This window comes from Hippopotamus amphibius, chromosome 2 (assembly GCF_030028045.1).
Source record: "Hippopotamus amphibius kiboko isolate mHipAmp2 chromosome 2, mHipAmp2.hap2, whole genome shotgun sequence".
Taxonomy (NCBI): Eukaryota; Metazoa; Chordata; class Mammalia; order Artiodactyla; family Hippopotamidae; genus Hippopotamus; species Hippopotamus amphibius.
In genome coordinates, this window is record NC_080187.1 from 28043717 (window position 1) to 28053981 (window position 10265).

Genomic DNA, 10265 nt, shown 5'->3' on the forward strand with positions numbered 1-10265 from the left:
AAAAGGAGAAGGAGGAGAAAAAGAAGAAGAGCTAGCCAGGGCACATTCTAAAGAAGAGCTGGGAACATTCCCTACCAGACGGAGGTGAGGACAGCTAGGCCAACAGCTGTTGCAAACCCATAACCAGGAGAGAGACTGAGGATAAAATTAGAGGTAGGGATATTGAGACTAGCTAATTAGAGCGAGTAATTGGCAAGTTTGGTCAGTCAGATTGTAGCTGAGACTAAGAAATCCAACCTGAGGGCCAGATGAGGTTTAGTCAGCAGGCTTAAGCAGAAACAAAGTCAAACATTACCAGAGCAAGCACATGGGGTGAAAAAAGTCAAGCCAAGGAAAGAAGAAACTCCTGGGTGACGAGGTGTGGCTGACCGGCCACAGGAAAACTACTGATGTTAACGCTTGGCAAGAGCCAAACAAAACTCTCTCCCAGATGCGTGGAAAGTTGCACCAGAAAGGACTTGCTATTCAAAATACACCTTCTCAGGGGCTTCCCTGGTGGCGCAGTGGTTAAGAATCCACCTGCCAATGCAGGGGACACAGGGTCGATCCCTGCTCCAGGAAGATCCCATATGCCTCGGAGCAACTAAGCCCCTGCGCCCCAACTGTTGAGCCCATGTGAGTCACATAACTACCGAAGCCCATGTTCCCAGAGCCCACGTGCTCTGCAACAAGAGAAGCCACCAAAATGAGGTGCCCACGCACCACAAGGAAGAGTAGCCTCTGCTCACTGCAGCTATGAAAGCCTATGTGCAGCAACAAAGACCCAACACAGCCAATAAATAAATTAATTAATTAATTTAAAAATACACTTTCTCCGGGATTAAGGGCGGGGGGGCGGGGGGGGGGTGGGGGGGAGAGGGCGGGGCGAAACAGTACCAGCCATGGCAGCGGCGGAGGAGGAGGACCGGGCCCTGAAGGGCCATACCACAAGCGGGGAAGAGCAGGCACGACTTTCTAATGTCATATATGTCTGGAGACTGCTCAGGAAGCTGTGGTCAGTGTGTGTGGCCACCTGTACTGTTGGCCCTGTCTCCATCCTTGGCTGGAGACATGGTCAGAGTGGCAAGAGTGCCCAGCGTGTAAAGCTGGGATCAGCAGAGAAAAGGTTGTCCCCTTTTATGGGCGAGGGAGCCCCAGGATCCCAGATTCAAAACCCCACCCCGCCCCCAGGGCCAGCGACCAGCTCCAGAGAGCAGAGGGGTGTGGATCTGGGACAGGGTCACCCGGCCTCCAGCTGGCAGGACTCCCTCTTCCTGTTTCTCGCCATCTTCTTCTCTTTCTGGCTGCTCAGTATTTGAGCTGTGTCTCCTTCCTGCCCACCTCCAGCCAGAGGAGAATCAGTATTGGGGGTCTCTGCTGACCCTTCCTTACTCCCAGACCCTCCCCTCCAAGCCCTCCATTTTTGTTGGCTAAGGCCAACCCTGGCCACTTTCCAGGAGGGTATGGGGAGGAGGAGTGACATCTGTGCATAGGATGGGAGACGCTTTGCTCCGAACTGCTCCCTCAGTAGCATCACAACTCCCAGCTCTGGGAGAGGAGGATGGACTGAAGACAAGGTCTGTCTCTCCTCTCTCCCAATCCTTTGGCTTTCCCCCACATTTCTTGATTTGATGTTGAAAGGTGGGCAAGGCTCCCTCTGACTCTCCGCCATGTTCCCCTTGTTGATTTAATTTAATTTTTCTCTCCCCAGTCTCTAATGTGGGTCCTGACTCTTAAGTGCTTCCTTCCCCTCACCTCCTTTATTACAAATTCAATAAACAAGGTGAGATGTATTCATGGCAAAAAAAAAATACACTTCTCAGAAAAAGCTCTAAGTAGAAAAGAAAAAATTGATAAATAGGATTATACTAAAATTAAGAACTTCCAATTATCAAAAGGCACTATTGAGAGAATAACAAGGCAAGCACAAAGTGGAAGAAGATACTTGCTACATGTGTTTATCTCCAACACAGGAATCTTACCCAGAAAATATAAAGAGCTCATATAAATTAATAAGTAAAAGACTACCAGTATTTTTTAAGTTCAATACAAAACTGAGTCAAAACTTGAACAGGTAATTTACAAAAGAGGATATCCTATCTAAACTACCAATAAACATATGCAGACGTGCTCAAGTTCAATAGTCATCACGGGAAATGCAAATTAAAACTACAAGATACTACTATATTCTCATTAAAATGAAAAAGAGATAAAATACCAAGCCGGGCTGAAGATGTTAAGCAACTTGAACTCTCTTACACTGCTGGTCAGAGTATAAATTGATACAACCACTTTGGAAAACTGGTAGTATGTGCTAAAAGTGAACACAGACATTCTCAGATCCAGCAATTCCACTGTTGAGAGATGTTTACCAAAGGAGGTGTACACAAATGTTCATAGAGGCATTATTTAATATAGCCCAAACTGAAAGTAACCCAAAAGTTCATCAAAAGTAATACAAATAAAATGAGTAAATTATGTTATACACTTGCAACTTATATGCATATGTATTTGCAACAAGAATTATAAAGTACTGCTGCCTATGTCAACATCAATGAATCCCAAATATAATATTGAGGGAAAGAAACCAGAGATAAAAAAAAAAGAATACATTCTGCATGATTCCATGTATATGGAGTTTAAAAACAGGCAAACCTAGTCTATGCAGTTAGAGGTCAGGATAGTGGATGCTCTTTGAGGCAGAAGGAGAGGGCTTCTGGAGTTTTGGTTCTGTTTTATGATGTTGGCGTGTTCACTATGAAAACACAGAATTGCACTTTTATGATTTGTACGCTTTTTATACATATCTTATACTTCAAAACATTTCAGTAGTTAAAGAGGAGGAATGACATCTTCTAACAAACTTCCTAGGCAGCTTGGGGCTTGGTAGGCAGTCTATCAACTAGGTTTTCTGTCTTTCCAGAAGAAGCCCAGTCTCTGTAGGAGTAGCATGGTGAGCCAAGGTATAAAAGCCTATCCTACCATGTTAAATTTTTGTAGCCCAGTCAAAGGCACTGTTATGTCATCAGCTCCATCAGAGGTTTCTTCTGGAATCCTGAAACACAATAGCTACGCTGTATGCAATTCCCGTAGTTCCATACTCTCCTGTTTCTAAAGAATTCCTTCCAGAGCAGATGGGGTTAATAACAATCAGCCTGGAGTTAATCATTAGGTGCCAGTAATTTGGGGCCTGAGGAATGATCAGCTCCTTGAATCATTTACTTTTTCTTTTTACACTGGGGACAGAGCTGCTTAAAAAGTGGCAGTGGGGCTGAGGGATGGGGTTGGTCACCAGACACCAAGTCCACTGAGGGGCCCCTCAGTTGTGTGCCTCTCCATATTATAAGGGATATGTTCTCCTTCCTGAACGGGAAGTAATTTTAGCTAAGTAGGGGTAAGAGTCTTGTCTTGTGTTGTTGCTTGAAAAAACGTAATTTGGGCTCCAGCCACGCAAATTTTGTTGGTACTGCAAACGCAGAGCTGGGTGTCAAGGGAACCTGAAGTTAGGTTCAAAATTCATTAAACAATTATTCTCCACCAGGCTGCTGGATCATGAGGGCCAGTGAGGGTGGGGATGAGAACACATCAACCTGCCCAAAGATTGCCATTCAGAAGGGGAATGGTGAATGGTTCAATAGTTACATGAGAAATGACCGTCACCACCCATGTTTACCTTGCGAGATATGAGGAAACTCCGACAGGCTGGTTCATACATCTTTATGTGTAAATGAAGAACACCTCCAGGCTCTCAGGAGCTTTGCTCTAATGGCACACAGACCAATGAACAAAGATTATATGGCATGGGAAGCACAAGGTATTATGAGAGCTCCTGGAGGACGAGCCACTAGCCCAGACTCAGAAGGTTGAGAAAGAATGGGAAATAGCTGTTTAGCAAATGCACTAGAGTCAGAATCCCATTTTGTATACCACAGTGTTTTGCCTGCCATCCCTGGCTATGAAGCAGAGGATTTCTTTCAAGGAGACTCCTAGCCAATCACATGGCAGCAAATTAGGCCACTGAAGAACAGATATTCTCCCAGATTTTAATTCACAGTGTGTCTAGTTTCCAACTAAAAGAAGAGACTTGGAACTTGATCAGGCCTCTGGACTACAAGTCTAGAATTTGTAACAGCTGCCTCCTAGAAGCCCAAGTACAAGTCTATGAACAGATGCAACAATTTCTGTTTAAAGTAGGTGGAAGGGCAATGACGTATCACCTCACACCAATCAGAATGGCCATCATCACAAAGTCTGGAAACAACAAATGTTGGAGAGGGTGTGGAGAAAAGGGAACTCTCCTGCACTGTTGGTGGGAATGTACGTTGGTACAGCCACTATGGAAAACAATTTGGAGGTTCCTTAAAAAACTACAAATAGAACTACCATATGATCCAGTAATCCCACTCCTGGGCATATACCCAAAGAAAACCATAATCCCAAAAGAAACATGTACCATAATGTTTATTGCAGCACTATTTACAATAGCCAGGACATGGAAGCAACCAAAATGCCCATCAACAAATGACTGGATAAAGAAGATGTGGCATATATATACAGTGGAATATTTCTCAGCTATAAAAAGGGATGAGATGGAGCTATATGTAATGAGGTGGATAGACCTAGAGTCTGTCATACAGAGTGAACTAAGTCAGAAAGAGAAAGACAAATATTGTATGCTAACTCACATATACGGAATCTAAAAATGGTACTGATGAACTCAGTAACAAGAACAAGGACGCAGGTGCAGAGAATGGACTGGAGAACTCGAGGTTGGGGGGGGGGCGGGGGGTAAAGGGGAAGCTGAGATGAAGCGAGAGAGTAGCACAGACATATATATAGTACCAACTGTTAAATAGATAGCCAGCGGGAAGTTGTTGTATAACAAAGGGAGTCCAACTCGAGGATGCAAGATGCCTTAGAGGACTGGGATGGGGAAGGTGGGGGGGAATCGAGGGAGGGTGAGGGGGTAGTTGAGGGAGGGAGGGAATATGGGGATGTGTGTATAAAAACAGATGATTGAACTTGGTGTACCCCCCAAAAAAATAATAAATAAAAAAATAAAGTAGGTGGAAGGGGACTTCCCTGGTGGTCCAGTGGCTAAGACTCACATTTAATGCAGGAGACCCGGGTTCAATCCCTGGTCAGGGAACTAGATCCCTCATGCTGCAACCAAGAAATCTGCATGCCGCAACTAAAAGATCCTGCATGCTGCAATGAAAAGATCCTGCATTCCGCAATGAGGATTCCACATGTGGCAACAAAGATCCCACGTGCCACAACTAAGACCCAATGTGGCCAAATAATTAAATAAATATTTTTTAAAAATAAATAAAGTAGGCAGAAGAACAATTGTCTTGCAGGCAAGTCACCACTATTTGATGGCTATTTTGTAGAGCACTCTACTTCTCATGCCCCTGTTTATACATCCATGCACCAAGCACTCCACACATGCTCCCCTGCCTACCTCTAGCCCCATATTAAGAGCCCCATAAGGCCCACTACTATGTCTATTGGTACCACACGTGGCCCTTGTTTCATGACATATTCATCTACCAAAGACTAGGCTCAAAAAGCAGATAATCCAGAATAGTGAAGAGATCAAGGACTCCCTCTAGTATCAGAGCAACTGCAGCATTTAGTGGATGGGAATTGAGAGCTGGGAAAATGGGCAAAGAGTGAAACTGAACATTTGCTGCCAACTTGTACAATACCTCAAACATATGGGATTCTTCTACTACCACCTTCCCACAAGTCCAAAGCCTAGCCACTACTTAGGCTGAAGAACCGGCATAGAGTTCCAGGAAAGAACACCATAGTGGGAAGCCAGTGTCACATACCATGGAGAGTTGGATCTTACGAACAGTGAAAGACAGTCACAGGGCTAGGACTTCATATCTTTGTAAGAAGCCCAAACACACTGAATCACTAGATCTGATAACTATTGGATATTTCCTATTTAAAAAAAAAATATGAGGTGTGATTGACATACAAAAAGCTGTGCATATGTAATGAATACAACTTGATGATCTTAGAGGTAAGTATACATCCATGAAACCAACACCACAATCTATGCCATAAATACATCTATCACCTCCAAAAGTTTCCTCCCATCCTATTTAGTATTATTTGTGTATGTGTGAGATAAGAACCCTTAACATTTACCCTCTTAGCAAAATTGTAAGTATATAGTACAATAAGTATTGTTAATATAGGCTCTAAATTGTACAGTAGATCTCTAGGAGTTATTCATCTTATATAAATGAAACTTTGTACCCTTTGACTTATACTTCCCTGTCTCCCCCTCCTCACCAGCCCCCAGAAACCACCATTCTCTCTGCTTCTATGAGTGATTATTTTAGACTCCTCATGTTACCAATACTGTGTAGTATTTGTCCTCTAGGTCCAGCTTATTTTACATAGCATAATATCCTCAAAGTTCATCCATATTGTTGCAGGAAATGGCAGGATTTCTTTCTTGCTTAAAGCTGAATAATATTTCATCATACATGTATACCCTCCTTTCTGTATCCATTCATCAATGGGTTCTCAGACATTATTCTTATTAAATAAGTTTTCTGCCCCTTTCTTTTTCTTTTCCTTCTGAGACTTCCACCATGCATACATTGGTTCACTTAAAGATATGCCATGAGCCCTGTAGGCTTTCCTCACTCTTTTCTGTTCTTTTTTCTTTTTGTTCCTCTAACTGGATAATTTCAAATGACATGTTTTTGAGTTTTCTGATTCTTTCTTCTGCTTGATTGAGTCTGCTGTTGAAGCTCTCTATTGAAATTTTCAGTTCAGCCATTGTATTCTTCAGCTCTAGAACTACTGTTTGATTCTTTTTTATGATTTCTCTTAGTTTAACTTTTTGTTTTGTTCATGTATTGATTTACAGATTTCATTTAGTTGTCTATCTGTGTTCTCTTTTGCTCACTGAGCTTCTTTAGGATTGTTTTGAATTCTCTGTCAGGCGATTCACAGACCTCCATTTCTTTAAGGTCAATTACTGGAGCTTTATTTTGTTCCTTTGGTGGTATTTGCTCATGATCCTTACAGCCTTCCGTTTGTGTCTGCGTATTTAAAGAAGCCATCACCTCTTCCAATCTTTACAGACTAACGTTGTCTGGGAAAGCCCTCCACCAGTTAGCTCAGCCAGAGATTCTGCGTGGGCTGGCTAATGGGGTCCGTAGGTGGGCCAGCTGGCAGGGTCCACAGGCAGATGGGCCTGGTCCAAGGAATCAAGTGTGGTCTGCTCCTGGGGGTTGCAAGTCAGCTGTTGAGATCTGTGCACGGGGTTGATGAGATCATTCCACCCCTTTTCTTTGTTCTTAGCTACACCCCAAAGATCTAGCCTTGCCAATCCTCTCGGGATTCTGGGTGAGGCACGACAGAAAAGGGCCTCCCAAGTAGCAGCCTGAAAGGCAGGGGAAATTGGGCTCTCACCTTGCGCTCTCTTTCCCCCATGGTGGACTCACAAGTCAAAGGGATCTCTTTCAGTATTGTGCTGTGCTGGCCTGGGGGAGGGGTACATGCATGAAATGAAACTGTTATTCTCACCCTCTCAGTGCATCTTTCCTGTTGTCTGTGTGCCACTAGGATGCTGTGACCTCTCACTGGATTTCAGAACTCTAATGAAGGTATTCATGGATGGTTTTTAAATTGATGTTTCTGTGGTGGGGGGCGGGGGGGAGGGGTGAGCACAAGGTCTGGAACCTCCCGTCTACCCTCTTGCTGATGTTACTCCTCTGATCTTTCCTATTAGTTAACTTTCTCTGGTTTTAATCCTAGATGTGACAGTGGACTTTGATTCTTATGTTGCATTTGCATTTGGTAATTTCCATTGTGACCTTAGAAACTAATCCTAGGCAAAACACTCAAAGGTATTTGGATTTTGTTTTGGTATCCTGTGTATTCTAACCTGTATAAAATTCCTTTCCCATTTTTTGCAGTAGCATCTCTTAGAGAGTGCACTCTGCCATATGACTGGAGTGGAGAGGCTTATTCACATGGTATTCTACACGGGGTTCTGGCTTTAGGAAATACTGAGGGCCACACAAAATAAAGGGAAAACACTGCCAGCGTGAATTCAGCAATAATTTTCTAGCATAATAATAATGTATATTAGTATGTCTTATGAAATATCTAACTTTAAGCATTTCCTATTCATCGAGTTTTCTTAATGTTAGCCATATTTTTTAATCTTCTAGGTTTAAAAAAAAATCTATTATCACTACAATTTTCATAAAGAACTCATCTTTTTTACAGAGCTATGTCTGTGATACTTGATTTGAATGAGGTCAAGGCAGTTGGCTTAGCAAAGTCCCAAGACTTCCGCCCACATCTGCCCTAACCCCTAACCCTTAGTTCATTATAAGAATTTGACAAAAGAATATGGATGGAGCACTAAAAACCCAATAGGGTATTATTATAGTGGCAAAAGAAGGCCATTTGCAGCTAAGCACCAAGGTTAAGATGTTTAAATATTCATTATTGTTTAGATTGCTATTAAACTACCAGCAAAAGGAAGTCTGAAATTGGCCTATAGTATTCAATTGCATAAGGAATTTAATTCAAAACTACTTGTGGACACTTTTCGGACAAAAACTATCTTAAATCAATTGTAAGTTGAGCAGGAAAAACATTTTAGGAGTAAGAAATGATTTATTTAAACACGCCTGAAATTTTCCACCTCCATCCTAACCAGGATCTGAGGCTATAAAAGAATAATTTTTTAGCTTTTAAAAAACAGCAAAGAGTGGTGGCGGAGGAAGTGAGGGAGGGGACAACAGAGTATAGATATGCCTTGCTTTTCTTCTCTTGATGGAAATATTACTGCTGCATATTTAGGCTATTTTAGGGGTGATGGAGGCGTGGTGAAATGAGTATGTGAACTGAGAAGGCCTCAGTCATTCATTAATTTCAGGATAGTCGATCCTTTCAGCTCTGTAAATGAATGAATTACAAGCGTTTCTCAGATCAGATAGAGAAACTCAGTGTGAGATCCCAGAGGGAATGAGGGCTTTGGAATAAGAGAAAGTTGTAACAGGGACAGGTGTGTGGCAATCTCCAGGGAAGGTACCTGCAACTGCTGGGGCTTCATCACCCAAGGGTGTATGTAACCAGTTTAGAAACTAGCAAAGGGCTGAGTGCTAACTACCTAGGGCAGCAAGAACCTGATGAGTAAAAGGGTCAGACGCCAGAATGGGTGGAAGAGACCAATTCAGGGAGCATTTGTCTATGCCTTGACCAAGCAAGGAGGAAAATGAATGGTATAAATATACAAGAACAGTGGCAGGAAAGTTAAGGGCTAAAAATGAGCTGAAGTTTATCAAAAACACTTGTCTAGATTATTCTAGAACAATTTCACTTACCTGTTTGAAAATTCAAATTGGCTTTTCCAATTTCATAATGCATGAAGACTTTTTTTGAAGCTATTAGTGTAAAATGTTAACATTTTGTGTACACTATTCCTCACAGAATGCAGAAGTTGGCCTCCTAAGGGCCTGTCCAGTCAATGTGAGGCAGCATGCGGTGGGTGGGGGCAGGGAACATACTGCACTTGTTATCAGAACCTCGGTCATTAACTGGAGGAGTCTGCTTAGATGAGCCCTTTAACATTTTCTTTTTTTTTAAATAAGTTTATTTATTTATTTATTTATTTATTTATTTATTTATTTATTGGCCGTGTTGGGTCTTCGTTGCTGCACACGGGCTTTCTCTAGTTGCGGTGAGTGGGGGCATCTCTTCTTTGCGGTGTGTGGGCTCCTCACTGACGTGGCTTCTCTTGTTGTGGAGCACAGGCTCTAGGTGCATGGGCTTCAGTAGTTGTGGCACATGGGCTCAGTAGTTGTGGCTCACGGACTCTAAAGCACAGGTTCAATAGTTGTTGTGTACGGGCTTAGTTGCTCTGTGGCATGTGGGATCTTCCTGGAGCAGGGATCGAACCTGTGTCCCCTACATTGGCAGGTGGATTCTTAACCACTGAACCACCTTGGAAGCCCCCTTTAACATTTCTTAAGTCTCAGTTTTGACACTTGAGGGTGGGCTTGAAAATACCAGTTTTGTTGATCTCACTGTCCATTATGAAGATTAAGTCATACACTTACATATTTTGAATAAACATAAAGCTTTATATGAATATAAATTATTTTTAAAATCATGTGTGGAAGATTTTGGAAGATGCTCCCTAGCTGGGTCAGCAAACACAAGGCAGAGAACAAACAGAGCAATTGCAATCATGTCATTGAGATGTTTTCTAATTTCTGTACCTAGACTATCTTTCCCTA

At 42.6% G+C, this 10265-nt stretch overlaps 1 pseudogene; it reads left to right on the forward strand.

The window, feature by feature from the left end:
• The first annotated feature begins 881 nt into the window (after window positions 1–881).
• On the forward strand, window positions 882–1696 carry LOC130846290 (E3 ubiquitin-protein ligase RNF5-like; annotated as a pseudogene).
• Window positions 1697–10265: the final 8569 nt, after the last annotated feature.